Source organism: Protopterus annectens, chromosome 1.part1, assembly GCF_019279795.1.
Source record: "Protopterus annectens isolate FY-2018-M chromosome 1.part1, PAN1.0, whole genome shotgun sequence".
NCBI classification, from domain to species: Eukaryota; Metazoa; Chordata; order Ceratodontiformes; family Protopteridae; genus Protopterus; species Protopterus annectens.
The window spans coordinates 628,725,046-628,746,759 of NC_056726.1; the positions used below are offsets into that span (position 1 = coordinate 628,725,046).

At 40.9% G+C, this 21,714-nt stretch overlaps 1 protein-coding gene across 21 annotated transcripts in view; it reads right to left on the bottom strand.

Annotated features, from left to right (window-relative positions):
• Window positions 1-21,714, bottom strand: part of LOC122806573 (regulating synaptic membrane exocytosis protein 1-like) — a 3,343,889-nt gene that overhangs the window by 928,058 nt on the left and 2,394,117 nt on the right. The gene's annotated exons all lie outside the window — the stretch shown is intronic.

Here is a 21,714-nt window from a genome sequence, read left to right on the forward strand (position 1 = left end):
TCCATCACTGAATCCAGAGTTCAGAACAGAAACTGTGTGATAAGTGATGTCTGCAAAGGAGGATGATTCACTAATTGCACTATACATAGACATGAACATATCCAGTGCAAGCCCATTGTACCCTTAATCATTGGATTCTGCTGTTGTGTGTAGAAGGACAGTGATGGCGAACCTATGACACACCACAATGTTTTGGGTGACACACCAGCATTCACCAACACATGACTTACAAAAGAAACTGAATGAACAGAAATACAAGAAATAAGTGACTCTGCACTTATCTATTAAAACCCAGCAACAAAAACTGATCATTAATTGGTGTTACAAGACCAAACCACACCACGAAATGCACACAAACCATGAAACCAAAACACAAGAACCACCACAGATAGCATCCTTTCCTTTTTGTTCACAAGGTCAGTTCAACGCAAGTCACCACGTTGTTCAAATATTCCAATCCGTTTAATAAAAATCAAATGAATCCAACCAAGATGAAGCGCTTGTCGTCTTTACAAAGTACAAAGACTTCCTCAGATAATTAGCTGTTCCCACTATCCCACTTAAATTACCCTCCTATTAAATCATGTGCTACATTTCAACCGATACACTATGTTGATTAAAATTACCTATTTGTTAAGGAGTTTCTAAAATAACACTAAATGAAAAAGACTTAATTAAGTCTGAACTACATAAACTGTAATATATGTAAATATATATGAACTATTAAATACATGTATAAAAACTGCATACATAAATCCTTCATACTGTATGTTAATTTTAAAGTATCCCTATTTCATGTACTTCAAAATGTGCTTGTATTACGTACACCTATTTAAGTTCTTTAATTTTAAAATACACAGTATGGAATTAATTTCATTAATTCCTGGATAATGGCAGGCGTCTCTACAAAGTTTCCACAGCAGTTCTAATCTCTCTAAACGGAGGCACTCAGGTCCACCTCTTCCGTCCGAATAAATCTGGTCTATAGCTCGAAACTTAAATATGTGCTCTGGATGTTCAGCTATGTGCCTTGCAAGTGCATTGTCCATCTTTTTACGATTAATACTATACAAATGTTCCGTAAACTCTTTCTTTCAAAGTTCTGATAGTTTTCCCTATATAAAATACTGGGCATTGTTGGCAATTTGCCAAATAAACCATCATTTTAGACTGGCAGTTAAATTTCCTGTAAGTGGGTTCAGGCACCTAGCTGGCGCGACACCCCCCTGTGAGACAGCTGGATGTGGACACATGGCAGGTTGGCAGTTTAGCTACAGTGACAAATGCCTGTGGACAATAACCTGTGGGAATAGAGGAACCCCCTGCACCCTAACCACAGGTGGAAGACACAAACCCCCTTAGTGATACACTCTGCACCACCCTAGAAGCCACCATGTGCAACTGTCAGTGGAACATGTGCCTGGCATAGGATGCCAAGTGGGCATGAAAGTGGTAGTGTGAAGCCTGTGTGCTGTGGGAAAAGCCTTTATTAACACAATATGTAAAGTGATGTGTGCAGTGCTTGGTGCATACTAAACCCAGATATAATCACAACTTGTAGAAATGTGCCACTACACAGAGAAAATTCTGCACATCACTGTAGTCACACTTATGTTGCAAGATGTGCTTTAGACAATGCTCTCTTACAACAATAGCCTTCCTACATGGAGTCACAGGCATCCCCCTCAAAAGAGACTCCCGTCGGGTATCTGTCAGGTTTTGTTCCTGTTGCAGAACAGACAGAAGGTCGGATAGCTGCACAGTAGGGTGTCTCAGTAACACCTTCAGCCGACGATGCCATGCCTCCACCTGGTTATTAATCCACGGGAAGTCCATGTCAGAGACATCACACACATTCCAAAACCTCAAAGGGTAGGACAATGGCAGTCGTTGCTGTGCAGAGCAGCGGGATGCATACTTGCATGGTCGGCCTCGCACATAATGATGGTCCAGAAATATGCTAATAGGCTGTGCACAGTCTGGTAAAGTAGCCACAATGTCCAGAAATGCAGGGACAACATCTTCCAGTGGTAAGAATGCCAACGCAATTAGCTTGCGGGTGGCAATTGAGAAAGCAGTGTCTGTACCATAGAGGGCCACAAGGTGGTGATGCTGGATCTGGTGCCAAATGATCTGTGTGAAATGGAAAATGCACCCCTTCAGAATATTTTTAGGGAATGCCTTATGGCTGGCACGGATCGCTGCCTTCTCAAAATCAGTCATAATATACTGCGGAGCAAAGGTGCATCCCTGTTCTGCGTCCACACCCTTCAGTATCTCCCACATATTCTGACTTCCGTGTCATGAGACGGTACACCAGGGGGACAATCCTTGTTTGGGTGGGGGTGTCAATACATCCATGTAATGTATACAGCTGGCGACATATATCAGCCTGTGTGGGGAAGGTGCCATCCCCAAGAATGATGTCAGATCTGCACAGATCAGTCAAATTCTGTGACGTTGTAAGTAGAACCAAGGTATCAGTCCCATCCATATCAGACCTTCTACGGTGGATAAAGCTGCCGCTACGGAGTGGATACTAGTTGACATCAATATCCGCGAGTGTTACTGGAGGTGTGGTCATGGATGCCCATGCCCTCTGCCGTACTCTGGTTATGCTACGACACAGGGTGGCATGGCAAGGCATCTCGTAGTACATTGTCATCCGCTGTGCCTAGGACACTCTGCATTATCAGGCTTGGCAAGTCACTGCCGGTTACCACCCTCTTCCACAGTTCTGCTCGCAGTGTAGCCACTTGGGCTATTGTTGCATCTAGGCTGTGCTGGTGTGCCAGTGATTTCAGCAGTTTTTCCCCCTCATCCCGACAAACAGTGATGGCACGACCTCTGCAGGCCTTTACTCTCCGCTCAATGCATGCCCAGTACCGTTTAGGTGGTGCTTCATGCTCCAAATGGTAGAGGTATCCCTCCATTACCAGCACTGGTTTGCCCCGTTGGCTGGGCACTGTGCTGTATCTGTTGCCAAGCTGAATGGGGCTATACAGGTACATAGATTCCTTCATGGTAATGACACTTGTTGATGGCCTCTCAGTATCCATCATGGCCAATGTAGCTGGGAACAGGATGTACACACGACCCTGGTACAAGTCATTATCAGATGTTAGAATAGTTGCTGTACACCACATTGTGTTGTACCCTGTGAAGTAGCGCTGCCTGCCACAGTGCCCCTGTGCAGCTGTCTGTACTCCACCTTGCTATGACTATCTGTTCTGCTAGGGTTTCACTATGTGCAGTTCACACAGCCATGGGGCTGACAAGTGCTTGTAGTCTGGTAGGCATCTACACAGCCTGCTTGCACACAATTTCTATGTGTACTGCACAGGTCCCCTTTACCTCCCAGCTGTTGCTGATGGCCAATCAGGGTGTGGGGCCTAGTCTCAGTTTCAGTGACAGAGGTTACATAGGGAGGTTACTCTGTGTTGTACCCTTGTCTGTCTACATGGGCCTGCATACCTGTGTACCCCAGCTGCAGCAACCAATGGATGGGTTTGACAGCCCCTGCAATACACACATGATGCTGTGGACTGGGTGGAGGGTTGCTACCCCTGTTTGACAGTGTTCCCCTACTACAATGTTTATTCCCTGCTGTTGGGTTGGTAGTATGTGCTTGCCCGAGTTGGCATGTTCCCACCTGCCACTGCACTAGGGGGGCTCTGGCAGGACAGTTGCTGTCTGTTGCAGGCATGCCTCTCCATCACTATGGGTTGGGCATGTAATGGAGCCATTCACAACAGTGGTACTCACAGAGACACTGTGTCCATCATGCTGTGACATGCTTGGCTGGTGTTACACCAACAGGTCTTGCGGTAGCATGTCCTTTCTGAGGGGTATGAAGTCTGAAACTCATCTGTCTGTTCCACTACACTGCTGGACGTCCACATATGCGTGGTATTTGGGGTACACATTTTCTGCACAGCTCAGGGCTGTCTGTGCTGTTATATACTGTTAGGGTGTATTGGCAGGGATGCTTCTGGTGTACTTGCTGTCTGGGAAATGTGCCTGTACGTACGCTCTGCTGCAGCTGCAGCTACTGTGGGTTTTACTGTCTGCTTCCCGGGAATGTTTACTGTGTGGGTTTGTGAGGACTTGTGGAGATCTACATGTATGCTGTTATTTTCATGATAAATGTATTTTTGTGCTTTGTGTGGACATGTGGAGTGCTTGAGGTATGCTACTTTTATTTCTGTTCATTTGGTTTCACTTGTTCTTGGCTTTGCGAGGCTGTTTCCACTGTCGGTTTGCAGCCCGCATAACTGCTTTAGGAGTTGTCTCCATTTGTTTGTTTTCCCACGGCGTATCTCCCTTTCGACCGCACCGTTCTACGGTCTAGCGCTGCTGCGGCCTTCTAGTTTCGGCGTTGTAGCTCACGGGCATTCGTCTCGTGATCTACACACCGGAACTCCATGTAAGTACAGTATTTTCTGTTTTTAATATAATAATTTTGTCAGGTTTCCATATGTTTACAGAAATTACACATTTCACACTTGGTCATCCCTGGATTTCTAATCATACTAAGGGGTCAATTTTCTAAGATACTTTTGATGTTTTTTTCCTTTTCTAAACATAATCTGGGGGGGGGGGGGGAGCTTCTTACTAACGAATGGATCACTTTGTAATATTTCCCAATTCTTGTATAGAATGTCTCTTAATTTCTGTGCACTGACACTAAATGATGTCACAAAACTGTAACTTATATGGTTGTATTCCCCGGTGTTACCTCTCTCTACAGTTCCGTTGTCCATGTAGTTAGTCTCAAGTTCAGACCATAGTATGGGCTTGTATATCCCTCTACTTCTTTTATTTTTAATTTCTTCAGTTGTTCTATTAAATTTTGGGGGTAGCTTCTGTTGAGAAACATTTCTTCACGTTTTTCACATTCATGCTGGAAGTCAGATTCGAGACTGTTCATTCTAGCAGCCCTCACTAGCTGCCCCTTGACCATGGATCTTTTTTGGTGGTAAGGATGGCAGCTAGTAAAATGAAGGAAGCTGTTAGTATATGTTTCTTTTCTAAATATAGTACTGACATACCTGTTGTTAGTGTTATCCTTTCTCAGCTCGATATCTAAATAAGAGATCTTATTCTCATCATAGCATAATGTGAATTGTAAAAATTCTGTCGTATTGTTAAATTAAGTAAGTCAATGGCCATTTTTTCATCACCTGTAATGATGACAAAAATGTTGTCTAACAATCTTGTATAAAAATAAAGTTTTTCCTTAATATTAAAGTTACTCCAAATAAATTCATCTTCCCAATGTGCCATGACTAAATTGGAAAAGCTTGCCCCACATGGGGACCCCATAGCAACTCCTATCTATTGCAAATATAAGTCATTGTCAAATGTAATATAGTTGTTACTTAATATAATACCTAATAACTCTTCAACTAGACTAATTTCGTTAGGAGGAGCTCCCAGTTTCCTCAGCTTACTAGAAACCCACTCAATCCCTTCTTGGTGTCCGATAGATGTATACAACTCTTTTACATCGTTACAAAATTGAAATCCCCTCTAAATTCTAGTTGATTTACTTCCCTCAAGAATGACCATGAATCTTTACATATTTGATTCTCATGTTTAATGTATTTCTTCAAGACGGAATTTATAGCTTTGCCACAACTATATATTATGCTATTACGAGCGTCTACCAGTGGTCTCATGGGGGGGTCCTCTATATTTTTGTGAACCTTTGGCAGACCAAATAATAAAGAAATATGTGGTGCAGCCATGGTCATGTAATTATACATAGCTAAATCAATCTTTGCCTCTATAAATAAGTCATTTAGATAAGCTTTAATTCTACTGTAGGCAATGTTAAGTTCATTTTTGGATACGTGAACATATGTTTCACTGTCTAACATGGCCTTCATTTTTTGTTTGTAATCATCTTTGTGCATGATAACTAACCCCCCCACCCTTATCCGGTTTCATAAATCTGAGTGGCAACTTTTGTACATCACAAATGGCCTGCCCTTTATGTTTAGTAACGTTCCTTTCACCGTTAAGTCATTTTTTTGTTTTCTATATTGTACCTAAAATCAATCTCACACATTTTCTCAAACAGCGCAACACTGCTATGCAATGGCGGATTGTATGTACTAGCTATATAAAATTCGTTCTTGCTATACTCATTTAGACCCATAATCACTGCTAAATTTACTTTACGTATAAACAGCTTAAGGTCTATGAGTGTTTGTGCTTTATTTACAATGACAAATGTTTGTCCCTTAGCAAATAATTCAATGTCAGGTTCGATTACAGTCTCTGTGTAATTAAAGACTTTAAAGTCTTTCTGTGAGTTCATTAAAATGGTACAGTACCTTTTATTAATAATGTTAACTTCCTCTATAACCTCCGTTTCCTGTTGTTGTTGTTGAAGCATTGTCTTTTCCCTCCCTGTGGTTTGTGGTTCTGCGTTTGGTGATGAAAATTTTCACTGTTGTTGTTCTGTTGGTAATTATTTGGGGCACGTTGATTTCCAGTATTAGAGTTGTTTTGTTGTATAATCCTCTCACTTCTTCGTACCCCACTACTGTTATTAATGATTCCATCATCTGATACACTCGTGAACTGTGTTCTTGTTTCTACTTCCTGGTATGCAGAACCACCTCCTTCCCTCAATGGTACGTTCATAGATTTCCAAGTTTGTGATAGGGGAGGTTTAGGATAGGCTGTCCCATCCCTATATGCTGTCCTATCTCATTGCATCTTCTTCAATTTTGTAGCCCGTAACTTCTCCATTAATTGATTAATACAATTAAATGTTCTATTATAGTCATACTTATAACAATCAAAATCAATGCCACTTTTGATGCCTTGGTCTATTTTTTGTAAATCCATAGACAAGATGTCAAGGTTTAATTGATAGTGTTTAACCATCAGTTCTAACAGTTCTATACCATGCTTATCAAAAACAGCTATCAACTCTTTATGAAAAACTGATCCTTCTTCAAATCCTGTTGGGTATTGCCACCCTCTAAGTCCCTTCGGGATAATTTTTTCTTTTATACACTCCTGGAATTACGACACCTCCAGTTGGATCTTTTTGTATTTAACTAGTGTATGATCGAATATCTTTAAATTGGTTGCAATATTTATTTTACCTCCAGCTGAGTTCTCCTGCTGAACTGATAGTTCAGAGTTGCTAAGTGTCACAGGCTCGTCTAGCCAAGCCGCAACATTTGGAGTACCAATAAGCCCCGAGGTATTCAGTGTCTCAACGATATTAGCAGTTTTATTCCTGACGTTAAAGTCACTGTTAGCATCAGTTGACAGACATCTCAAATTAGAGCTACCAGAAGTAGAGGGGATAGCGTTACCGCTGCTAGAATTACTAAAGTTAACTCTCGCTTGGTTTATAGAGCTTAACATTAGTCCCATTTAAAAATCCAAAATTCTATTTAAGTTCTTTTTAGAGAGATTAGAACTGCTGTGGCAACTTTGTACAGACGCCTGCCATTATCCAGGAATTAATGAAATTAATTCCATACTGTGTATTTTAAAATTAAAGAATTTAAATAGGTGTACTTAATACAAACACATTTTGAAGTACATGAAATAGGGATACTTTAAAATTAACATACAGTATGAAGGATTTATGTATGCAGTTTTTTATATATGTATTTAATAGTTCATATATATTTACATATCATATTACATTTTATGTAGTTCAGACTTAATTAAGTCTTTTTCATTTAGTGTTATTTTAGAGACTCCTTAACAAATAGGTAATTTTAATTAACCTAGTGTATTGGTTGAAAGGTAGCACATGATTTAATAGGAGGGTAATTTAAGTGGGATAGCAGGAACAGCTAATTATCTGAGGAAGTCTTTGTACTTTGTAAAGACAAAAAGCGATTCATCTTGGTTGGATTCATTTGATTTTTATTAAACGGAATGGAATATTTGAACAAAGTGGTGACGTGTTTGTTCACTGAACTGACCTTGTGAACAAAAAGGAAAGGATACTATGTGGTGGTTCTTGCAGCTGTGTTTTGGTTTCATTAATTGGTGTTAATCAAATCAAATGCAATGTGTTCCATATGTTTTTCAGTTCAATTCAAAATTACTATTAAAAGTAGGGTCATTTTTTTGGTGCAGTATTTTAAGCCCAATTATCATTGCCCATATTGTTTTCTCTGTTGTGAGTCACTGATTTTTCTTTTACTTTTTTAATACATAGTAGCACACATGATTGGACTGTATTTTTTAAATAAATGAATATATAAAGAATTGTTTCTCTTTTTCTCTTTTGTTTGTGGGGGGGGGGGGGGGGGCACGCCAGCATAGTCAAGAAAGGCATTTTCCAAATTTTTGATACGCCGACCACAAAAGGTTCGCCATCACTGGCTTAATACAAAAACTTGATCATCTAAAGCACAGATGACTACTCCCTCTTATGAGTCATTTGACATGCTCAGCCAGGGAATGAATGAACGATACATTTATTGCTCGGGGAAGGTGTTGATCGACTGACCAAGAAGGATGAAATTGATGCATGAGGGTTCAGATCTAAAAAGAAAACTTTCAACAGTAAAACAGATAAGCAGATCATTCTCATCAAAAAACATCAACTCAAAGCAAGTGGGAACAGTAAGAATATACTAGCAAATACAGAACATTTATGTACAAGCATCAGAAACAAATAAAATGTCAAAAGGTGTGTACCTTTTCTTACAAAAGAAACTCTACTTCCTGGGATGAGACCAGAAATATGGAGCACTGAGGATCACTGTTCTATCACATTTAACACATTTGAATGCATAAATGTGCACACACACACACACACACACACACACACACACACACACACACACACACACACACACACACTCACACACGTGTGTATGTGTGTGTGATTGTGTGTGTGCGTGTGCATGTGAAAATCTAACTGGTACAGCTTTGGAAGTCCCAAGTATTTAACTTTAAAAAAGAAGGGCTTAGTAATTCAGCAATGCTATTACTTACACTTAAGTCAGTAATTCCAAAAAACTACATAAGGGACATGGGTGTGGTTCTTCCCATAGAAAAGAAAGGACATTTTATTCCCAAATGATGAGCGCTTTTGCCTTAAATGCAGAGCTTGATCAGGTCTGCTCTGTTCAGCAAAAGGCACTGTTTATGTACCCTCATTTCAGAACAGTAGAGTGCTAACCCTGAATGAGGATGGAGGGTAACAAAGCTAAAGACAGTAGAAGAGTGGCTTGGGGCTAATCTCTGATTAGCATATGTAATTGGACTGGTTGATAAATGCACTATATCACTGCCCTGTTACCTGTGATAATTTGAAATGCACTGGTTTAAGAGATGTGTAAAAGACAACAGACAGATATGCACTGATTTCTTAGAAGAGGAACAAGGTGTAATATGTTATTAGGCTAAGGAAATAGACATGCCTGAACTATGTATTGAAAAGGAAAGGGAAAGAACTGCTTGTTCTAAAGACCTCTTCTACTGGACTGATCAGTTAAATTGCCCAGTGAGCACTTGGGTAAGGCAAAGATTTTTTGACAGCAACATCTTTAAGGAATTTTGATCTGGAACACAAAATTCCTGAGTTATCACGGATGTTTTCTAATGAGGTACCTGGCATTTGGTATCTTCAAAAGGAGTGAACACATTCCATCCACAGCCATAGAAAACACCATAGCAGACATGCCTGGCAGGAGGATAATCTAGTAATACAAATGAAATGTGTTTGATTTTATCCTGAGAAAGGAATACCTTTTCAAAGTGTGAAGTCAACCATGCCATAGCACTCTGTGCAACTGAAAAAAAAACACAGAACCTTGGTTCTGACTTAGGTAAATACGTGTGTTAAGCATGTCTTCCTGGCATGATTAAAGGATAGTTCCCTGTACTTTCTCCTATTAACCTGGTGCACTTGGGCATTCTGAGGCAGTGTAGCAACTGCTTCATATACACAGACAACCCTCCCTCCTCTTACCTCCCAACACTCAGACTTGTGAGAGATGCACTTATATCACCAAATTGGAAGCTATGCACTCTCCAGCCAAGACTGGACTAGCTAGTCATAAGGAGAAGATCAACACCTGCACCAAACCACATGGAATACATAGCCCTTCCAGAACACCCACCATCACAGCTCTCACATAAAAACACAAACCACACACCCACCTTCGCAGAGGCTCTCAATAGAAATTTATCCAAATAACAGAGACCTCCAATACAGAAACGGACTCGACCACAACACAGCACAAACCACAGGACACATAGCTCATCTCCACAGTGTGCTACGCCCTTAAGGCTAAACACCTTCCCAATACACTAACCATAACTGACTCAATAGTGAGGCACACAGATGTCCCACTCAGTAGGTTGAACAAGGACAAGGTAACAATCAAATGTCTATGAGGAAACAGAATCCGACACATAACATGCACTCAGGTCACTCCACAGCAAGTACACGTATGACTATCATTGTCCATGTCGGAGTGAATGACCTGAGACACACCTCCCTGGACTATATGAAAAGAGACATGGTGGAGCTCTCAGATTATGTGGTCCAGGCAGGTATGACCCTACGCCTGAGCAGTATCCTACCATCACCCAGAATGATACTGCAGTACAAACAAAAAATGGCTAAGTTTCTGGTGTCATTCTAAGGGGATTCAGTATCTGTCTGCTTGGGATGACATGACTGACAGACCTTGATGTTTTGCCAGTGATAGCCTGCATCTGTCACCCCTGGGTTTCCGGGTACTGGCTGAGGCTCTTGCCACCCCTATAGTGCCTTTTTTAGGCGGTGTTCCAAAGAACAAATTACCACCATAACAGCTATAAATAAATGCAATCTGAGGGTCATGCTGCTCAGTGCTAGAAGTCTGAATCTCAAGATGCACTCTCTCGAAGCCCTCCTCAAAATGGAGAACATCGACATCTGTGCTGTAATGCAGACATGGTTTGAAGTGGCAGAAAGCACCCTTGCACTATCAGGCTATAACTCCTTCCACACCTTTCTGCCCTGAAACATGGACTGAAGCTCCAAAGGTGGTGGTGTCTCCATATTCATAAAGGATATGCACACCTCCGGGCTAGTATCCCAGCAAAAATCATCTGAGACATTTCAGGTACAACTAACATTGGGTAAGACGGCGATCCAGGTCATAGTCTGCTATAGGTCCAAACCATGTCTCTAGACTCTCATTTCACATTCCTAAGCACCCTGTAATCTATCAAGGTCCAATCCAGCACTCTCATATTAGGAGAGTTCAACTACCCCTCCGTCAACTGGGAAAACTACTCAAGCACCAACACACTGGGCCAACACTTCTTGGAATTCATCAGTTTCAATGCCCTGGACCAGCTCATTCTGACCCCCACTACAGGAAGCAACATCCTTGACCTGGTTATTACTAACATGGGCGACCATTGCTCTACACTAATAGTCAATCCCTCCCTGGTCAGGTCTGACCATAAACTAATCATCATGGAAATCCACATCTCACCCACATCCCCTGCAAAGGTAACCACCTTGAAAAACTTCTCCAAAGCAGACTTTGGGCTCCTAAAAATAGAGGTGACTAACTTCATGGCACCCATGCCAATGAAAAATAGCTGCATGACTGCCAAATCATACAACAATACACTGTACAACCATGTACATAAATGCATGAAACTAGCCATACCCAATAGAAACAAGACACTCTCCTCCAAAACAATGAACCCAATCTGGCGGTCCCCTGCCATTAATAAACTCTACAACAGAAACCATATAGATACTGTTCAAGGCACTGTATAAGTTTGTATAAATGTCTTTTTTAAAAAAATATATATATACATTAAAAAAGAAGAAAAAAATATACCAACATCTTACTCCAATATTTGAAACATTTTGCAGTTTAAAAACATCTGTGTAAACCTGCCAGTATAATTCCCTATATGCAAAGATTTTTTTTTAATTTCCTCTCTCGATTGTTCTTTTTATAGTAATAATAATAAAAATTTGAAATGTTCTTTTGTTGTCTCATTTTCTTATACACACAGTGTGAGAGTACTTTGCTTAAAAAATGCCTCCTCTCGTCCTCCCAAAAATGCAAAACAGACCGGACATGTGCATGTAATATGCAACAAAACTCTACAACAGAAGGAAGAAACTTTTGCAGAAAAAGGTGAAGTCCCAAGACTGGAATAACTCCTTTATTAGTCTCAACAAAAGTTGAGATCCCTCATCAAATCCTTCAAAGCCAGCTATGAAAGCAGAATTGCAGCAGACACTAAAAACAATCACAGAGCCTTCTATAGTTATATCAAGAACCTCCACGGCAATACCCAGATTTTCTCTGAGTTACTGCACAATGGTACCTCCTATACTGAGCCAACAGATATTGCCAACATACTGGCCGACAGATTCAGTGCCAACTTTATCCCTCTCTCCCCCCTAAATGACCAATCGCAATACTGGAAGAATGCCAGACACCCAGCATTACTGCAGCACAGGTTAAAGCTGCATTGTCCAAGGCCAGGAATACAGCTTCCATGGGACCTGATAATATCCCTGGCTGTGTTCTACATGAACTACAAAGTGAACTGGCACCACAGCTGTGTGCCCTGTTCAATCACAGCTTCACCTCAGGCTTTGTCCCTAGTGAATGGCACATTGCTACAGTCATCCCTCTCCATAAAGGGGGAGTGACTACAGACCCTGGAAATTATCGCCTCATCAGACTGATGAGTCTGATATGTAAAGCTATGGAGTGCATTATCGTGGACCTGATTAACAAAGACATAAGAAATATCCAGACTCTAGACCCCACACAGTTTGGCTTTGTGAAAGGGAGATCATGCCTGCTCAACCTGGATGACTTCTTTGAATCAGTCACCAGGGCTGTGGATGAAGGTAAGGCAGTGCATATAGGCTACCTTGATCTGGCCAAGGCCTTTGATACCATTCCTCACTCAGGAATTATTGATAAATGCACCAAACTAGGCATCAACCCCTGTATCACTAGGTGGGTTGCAAACTGGCTCACAAACAGAACACACAGTGTGAAAGTAACGGACTCCAAGTCAGACTGCCGACCAGTCATGAGTGGAATCTCACAGGGATCGGTCCTGGGTCCTCTCCTGTTCGGCATCTACTTCTCAGAAATCTAGGCCAACACAAAGGGACTCTGGCTGACCAGGTTCACAGACGACTGCAAGCTGTGAGCCATTATTAACTCCCCAAGTGATGCAGACATCCTGCAGAAAGGCCTCATTGAGACCAGCGACTGGTGCCAGAACCATGGCTTTAAGCTCAATGCCAAAAAATGTGTCATCATCCCCTTTAGGAAAAACTCAATTCCCACTAATTACCACATCGATGGGAGCCCACTGAACACTGAAGGCGTTATAAGAGATCTGGGGATGCAGGTTGACAGCAACCTCTCTTTCAACCACCACATTGCCACTGTGGTCAGAAAGTCCTTCTATGTGGCACATCTCATTACCAAGGGTTTTGCATCCAGGAAGAAAGAGGTCATCATCTCTCTCTAATCTTCCCTCATTAGACCAATCAGTGACTATAATGCCGCATTTGGAATGTACCTCACTAGACACCTGCAACAGCTAGAGAGGTCACAGAAGTACCTCACGAAGAGGATCCTAGGCATTAAACACATGTCCTACGTGGACAGACTCAAAGACCCCAGCTATTTTCTGTATCATATCTTCCACTTAGAGGCAATCTCTGCTTGACTTACAAAGCCATCTGACCCAGCTCTGTTAGAAATGCTGCATCTAAAGAAATCCCAATCCCTCCGCACCACACACTCCAGAGACCTCAACCTCATTATCACTATCAACAGAACATGCTGGAGGGACAGGTTCCTCACCCAGAGACTGCCCATGCTCTGGAATAGACTTCCCGTACATGTCAAGCAGAGCACGTCGCTGTCCCTCTTCAAGACAAATCTTGATGAGTGGATGGGTAATAGAAAGTTCACCCTGGGGATCACTCCAGTGGCTCTACTTGATAGAGGCACTGGGAACTAATGTTGGGTGGCATGATGCCAAGGCAGTTCTACGGGCTAGGCTTGTAAAGGCTCCAGGGCTATTAGCCTAGTACACACCTATGAACCTATGAACCTATATGTTGCCTCGGAGTTGGGCACACAAGATTAAGGCTAAAAACTGGTAATGAACTTCAGTGTGTGGTTCAAAGTTTGATTCTCTAAGTCCTATTTTATGTGTTATTTGATCCTGAGCAACTCACTTAAGCAGACATCACTCCCAGTTCATCTCCTGAATAGAAGGACTCATGTCTAGTGGGATTATTTTGTTAAATCATATATATATATATATATATATATATATATATATATATATATATATATATATAATGCTTTATTCATTTGTTGGGAGGCAGTTATTTTATTTTTAAACAAGAAAACCTAAAAAGTACAAGGCACTTTTCGGGAGCATCCTGGGACCATTGTCTGTTTAAAAGACTTGCTCAGAATAAAACTGTAAACAAGTAGAAGCTGAGGGAATCACACCCTGGACTACAGGATGGTGCTTGTTAGCAGCTCCTGGTTTAAATCCTCTTTGCTATCCTACCAGAATATATCTAGTACTTTATCGCAATAAAAAAACTCCTTCAGAACACTAACACTAACACTAGATTTTGCATCACCACGATAGAAAATAAAAAACATGGTGAATCATGTTTCCAACAAATGTTCTTGAAATCAATGCATACTAGTTTTTTGTATTTTTGACAAAATGTTCAAAAATACCACATAAACAGTTACTTCCTCTTCTATGCAGAAATCATACTAATCCTCTTTAAATATACAATTAGGAGAAAGCAGATAATGACAACGGAATAAACCAGGATCCAAGGGGTCATAACATACGTCGTTTAATAAAAGGTGAAACATATGTGTACAACTGGTAAGCGCTTTCACAACAGTTTCTTCAGACCATAAATACCATGATGTTAGTAAAAGTTATTAGTACACACTGGGGAATTTTTACTGCTGTCCTCAAGATAAAAGGAAGTGTAGGAGATGTCCCCTGTTTTAGTTACAAGAATAAAAACTGTTTGAAAGATTGCTTTGTTATCCTAAAACCTCTTTTGTTCGTACAGGCAAGGCTGGTTATGTTACATAATCTTGTGGGAGATGTAATGACTGTTCTTACATTGACAACAGTGGTCTTTTTCTGCATCCTGACACAGGGCAGGGCAGAAATTTGTATTTAAGGTTGATGCCAATTGTTTGACTTCACATGTTGTTTATTTGAATTACTCTTTACAATGTAAAGCTTTTTATGTTGGCAAAACTGCTAGAATGTTAAAGGATAGAGTAAGGGAACTTATCTGTATAACACTTGTATTAGTTCCGCCAACAATGCCCTGTCAAAGCACGTGAAAGATACTGATGAGCAACATACTTTTAGGTTTTTGGTTATGAATGTTGTTAAACCTAGTTTGCATGAGGTTGATGTACGGAATTTTACTGAAACACTGGAGGTTAAGTGGATTACTAGTTTGAGAGCTGACTGCTGACCAAGGTAGGGTTCTGAATGAGAAAGTCCCTCTAAGGCCGAACTTAAAATGACATGGTCTTAGGACATAATATTTTATGATGCCCTATGTGTTTTTATGTACTACATCTATTCTGAGTTATGTTTTGATTTGTTTCTCATATATATGTTTTCATTTTAATGAGTTATGGACGGCAAGTGCTTTAACATGTTTGCTTAATTGGGTTGATGTTAGGGTGGATCTGTTCTCTGATTGGCTATTAATGGTTTATATTTGGTATAAATTAACTGATGATGATGAGGGCAGAGCTTTTATGGTCTGAAGACGCTGTTGTGAAAGTGCTTTGGTTATACACATTTCTTTCACTTTTTATTAAATGACGTATTTTATGACCCCCTTGGAACCTGTTTTATTCCGTTGTCATTATCTGCTTTTGTTTAATATTATCGTTTTGCAACGGAATATTTATTCCTGCTAGCGTACTTGGTTGGATGCAATTAGGAGAGTTAGATCATTATAACCTATAAAAAGATTTGTTCTGGAAATGGGGGCTAAGTACAGCATAAACAGTAGCCTGTGGCTGATCATCTTGTGAACCAGTTTACTTTTATTGCTTCAAGTAAAATAAAAATTTTGAGAAAATGAATTAAAATTAGCACCTAGTAACTAAAAGAAAGAGACAAACACAAACATAATTTAATTCTTTAAAAACAATATTAAATTGACTTTAGAATGAAAGACATGAAAATAAAATGGAATAGCTACAAATGCAGTCTGTAAAAACTTTAGAATTTCAGGTACTTCATAAGATGTTTCATGCCTTTTAAAGAACAGTTGATCATCTACAACATGAGCTCTCAGTTTGTGTTACAGTCAGCCTCTTTCAAAGGACCATAAAAGTCCCTGGGCCTCCACTATGTATCAGGAAAGCACCTTATGCCTTTTTTATGCACAAAACCATATGCTGCCCTGTTCAGAAAAAAAAAACAACTCTCAAACACAAAACATGCACACTCTTGAAAGAGTCAAGATTTGGTTTAGTATACTATTTTTATTAACGTGTAACACATATGCATATGAATTGATTTGATTATTTTTCATTCTGCCTGATTCATCACTTAATACTCCAGTGTTTTGCATGCACAATCTTCTCAGACTTTGTTGAAACTTCAAGTCAAGGTCATAGGTAATTTGATGTGAGGTGATGGTGTTTCTGACAAGGACAGATTATCTCCGCAAGGGCCTATGTTTGATAGGTACTAAACCAGGTACAGAGGGAGTGCTGTTTCTACATTGAAACCATGTCCCAGTAACTACACAAATACAAATGTGATTGAGTTGTAGGTAGGTAGTGATGGATTAAGTGTACTTTGGGTCTTAGGCTGTTTTCAATCCATGCCCCCCTCAACAAGCTTATACCACATGGTTTCAAACAGTAAATAACTAATGCATAGTGCCTGTAACAACAATGCACTGCTGGTTTGTGCCACCAACTTGCCTGCCCTTCTCTCATAATGATTTCTTACAAAATGTATGACCTCATCCTTTGTATCTCATTATTTAGTGGCATCTATCCTCAACAGCTTGCCAGAACATCGCACATTTTATGAGGTACAGACTAAAATATGACATAAATATACAGACATTCTGCAAAATATGGATAGTTCGGAAGTATCCTTTCACACCCTATGAAAACAAGTAACACCTTTATAACTGTAAGGCAAAACTGAATAATAATCAGTGAATTGCCAAATGATTACAAAATTTACCCTAAAAGAAACAGTTACAGCTAGCAGTACCTAATCATTCGGATTAAGCTTGCTACCAAGTAATTCAATTCGGCCACCACTGCAAGCATTTACTTTAGGATGATGACAGCATGTTAAAATGTCAGCACATTTGTATTGGGTCAGCCACCTGATTATTGAGTCATCATGCTTGCAATTTTTTTCTAAAAAAACTTGTTATTAAAGAAGTTGTCATAACACATTAGTAATTATAACCTTCCTTTTTTTTAGATGTCACTAAAGTCTGACTAAAAGGTGTTAACAGCATTGCTGAAAATAACAAAAATCCTGAAATCAAATGCCTTTCTTTTAGACAGATGCCCAATGCAATATATTGTGTGTTGTCCATCTGCCCCTCCCCTTGAGCCATGGCCCAAATCACTTTTATTATAGTCCAGGTGGGCCTCAAATTCTGGCATCTTTCTATTCAGACTCCTAACAATGATGAGTGCTTCAATGACATTGTCCAAATGATGTTTGAATTTATTATGTTGGAATGTTTAGCAGGGGACTTTGCTTAAAATACCACTGTCTTTCTAGCTGCCTGCCTCTTATGTTAATCTGACCATATATCTCATTTCCTCTTTGCTTTCACTGGCTTGTGTGAGTAATCACAAAATTATCATTTTTGAAATCCCTCCCCTTCAACTATTTAAATTTATTGGCCGTCCTACTGTATTCCATAGTACAACAATACAAAAGTGACCACCCCTTTTAATCCATCTTGCTGTTTTAAAAATAGCAACTCTCCACTAAACCTTAACTTTTTAAACAGGTAAAACTTAAGTTACCTACTTTCACATCTAACTTCTCTAGTGCACACTGCAGTGTGCATTTTTTTTCATCTTACCTTTAAGCATCACTGTGACTAGCACTTGCTCTAATACCTGCTGGAAAGCACTAGGAAACCTTAAACTGATAAAAGCACTCAATTCACCTTGTTAATAAGGAGAAATTAATTGTAGGCACTAAACAGCCTATAATTGCAAAGTACCTTGCTAAGGTAAGGAAAAACAGCTCCTGGACTTTACAAAAAAAAAAAAAAAAGCAACAAACCAGGCATGTCCAAGGGTCAGCTTCCAGTGATTTCTCCTGCCCACATTGTGAATCTGGGCATACTGGGGCAATGCAGCAATTGCCTCATGTACACAGACAACCCTCTCCTCCTACCACCCAACACTACAACCTGTGAGAGATGCACTTACATAGCCAAAATTGAAGCAAAGCTCTATCCACCCAAGATTGTGCTAAACAGTCAAGAGGAGAAGGTTAACAACCACACTACACCTCAAGCAACACATAGCCCTTCTAAACCCACACCACCAACACCCACATATAGCAACACTAAATCAACATATGCAGAGGCACTTAACTGTAACCTGCACAAGCAAAAAGGACCTCTGAAGCTGAAACGCAAACAAACACCAATCACAACCAAAGTGTCACATAGTTCACAACACCAGTGTGCCACCCAGCAACAGCCCCTAAGGCAAGACAACATACCTAACACTTTAGTCACAGGTGACTCTATAGTCTGGCACACTGATGTCCCACTCATCAGGTTGAACAAGGAGAAAATTACAGTCAGCTGCCTGTCGGGTGCCAGGATCCGCCACATAACGCATGCACACAAGTCACTCCACAACAAGTACAAATATGACTCTGTCATTGTCCATGTTGGAGTGAATGACTTGAGATGTATCTCCCTGGACTACATGAAAAGAGACATGGAAGAGCTCTCGGATCATGTGGCCCAGGCAGGTATGACCCTAGCCCTGAGTAGCATCCTGCCTTCACCCAGAATGATACCACAATATAAGGACAAAATGATTGACTTCAACAATTGGCTAAGCTTCTGGTGTCATTCAAAGGGGATCCAGTATCTGCCTGCCTGAGACGACATGATCGACAGACCATGATGCTTTGCCAGAGATGGTCTGCACCTGTCGCCCCTGGGATTCAGGTTACTGGCTAAGGCTCTTGCATCCCCTATAGTGCCTTTTTCAGGCAATGTTCAAAGGACAAAACCACCACCGTAACATGTACAAGCATGCAAAATCTGAAGGTAATGCTACTCAATGCTAGAAGTCTAAACCTCAAAATGCACCCTCTCGAGGCACTCCTAAAAATGGAGAACATCGATATCTGTGCAGTAAGTGAGACCTGGTTCAAGGATCCAGAGAGCACCCCTGCAATACCAGGCTACAACTCTTACCACACTTTTCGGCCACCAAACCAGGACCGAAACACTAAAGGTGGAGGAGCGTCAATATTCACCAAGGATATTCACATCACCAGGCTAGTTGCCCAACACAATGCATCTGAAATTGTCCAGGTGCAACTAACACTAGGTAAGACTGCAATTCAAATTGTAGCTTGCTACAAATCCCCCACCATAACCCAAGATTCTCACTACACCTTTCTAAACATACTGGAAAATATTAAGATAGAACCAAACACGCTAATACTGGGTGATTTTAACTACCCTGCCATTAACTGGGAAAACTACTCATGTACCAACACCTTTGCCTAATGGTTCTTGGAATTCAGAAATTCCAATGCCCTGCATCAACTAATCCATAGTCCCACCAGGAGCTCTAATATCCTAGACCTGGTCATTACCAACATGGAAAATCGATGCTCCACACTTATGGTCAACCCCCTTGTTAGTCAGGTCTGACCATAAGCTAATCACCCTTAACATCCACATCCCACCCCCACCCCCCAGTAAGGAAACCTCCATAAAAAACTTCTCCAAAGCCAACTTCATGCTACTCAAGTCAGAAGTGACAAACTTCATGACACCCATGCAGACGGGAACTGAAAGTTCAACTGCTGAATCCTACACTAAGGCATTGTACGAACACATCCACTCATGCATGAATCATGCCATCCCAAATAGAACCAAGATGCTCTCATCCAAAAAAAGGAAGCCAATCTGGTGGTCCCCTGCCATAAACAAACTTTACAACAAAAGGAAGAAACTGTTGCAGGAAAGAGGAAATTCCCAGGATGCAAAAAACTCCCTTACCAACCTCAGTAAGAAACTGAGATCCCTCATAAAATCCTCCAAAGCTAGTTACGAAAATAAAATTGCCAAAGATTCCAAAGACAACCACAAGGAATTCTATACCTATGTCAAGAATCTAAATGGCAATGCTCAGATCTGCTCTGAGCTAAAACAGAATGGCATTAAATATACTGATCCCAAGGATATTGCCAATATTCTGGCAGATCGATTCAGTGCCAACTTTGTCCCCCTCTCACCCCCTAAATCGCCCATCTCAATACCGGAAGATTGCCAAATTCCGGTAATAACGGCCGCACAGGTAAAAAACGCACTCTCCAAAGCTAAGAATACAGCATCCATGGGACCAGATGACATCCCGGGCTGTGTACTATATGAACTACAATATGAACCAACACCTCACTTATGTGTCATGTTTAATCATAGCCTCACCTCAGGTTTCGTGCCCACTGAGTGGTGCAGAGCTACAGTTATCCCACTCCACAAGGGGAGATCCACCTTGATTCCCAGAAACTACCATCCCATCAGTCTGACGAGCCTTATCTGCAAGGCCATGGAGCGTATTATCATGGAACTTATAAACAAAGACATTGGCAACCTTCAAACACTGGACCCCACCCAGTTTGGGTTCGTGAAGGGCTGATCTTGTCTCCTGAACCTGATTGACTTCTTTGAATCAGTCTCCAGAGACATGGACAAGGGTATCTAGACCTTCCCAAGGCCTTTGACACCATGCCCCACTCTGGAATCATAGATACACTTACTAAGCAGGGCATTAATCTCTACGTCACCCAATGGGTTGCTAACTGGCTTACTGATAGAACCCACACTGTAAAAGTAGCCGACTCCAAATCCAGCTCAAGACAAGTGACAAGTGGAGTACCTCAGGGTTCAGTCCTGGGACCGCTCTTGTTTGGCATCTACTTCTCTGAAGTACTGGCCAACACTAAGGGACTCTGGCTAACAAAGTTCGCAGATGACTGCAAACTGGGAGCCATTATTGAATCCCCAAATGATGTGGATACTCTACAAAAAGACCTTACAGAAACAGATGCTTGGTGCCAGAGCCATGGGCTCAAGCTCAAAGCCAAGAAATGTATAGTTATCCACTTTGGGGGAAAAACATGTACCCATGAATTACCATATAGGTGGCAGTACACTAAACACCGAAAGTGTGATAAGAGACTTAAGGACACAGGTGGACAGTGGTCTCACCTTCGATAACCACATCACCACAACAGTCAGGAAATCCTTCTATGTGGCACACCTCATCACTAAGGGCTTTTCATCCAGAAAAAAGGAGGTCATTGTCCCACTGTAGTCATCCCTCATTAGACCCATTATAGAATACAACACCCCATTTGGTATGTACCTCTCAGGACATCTGC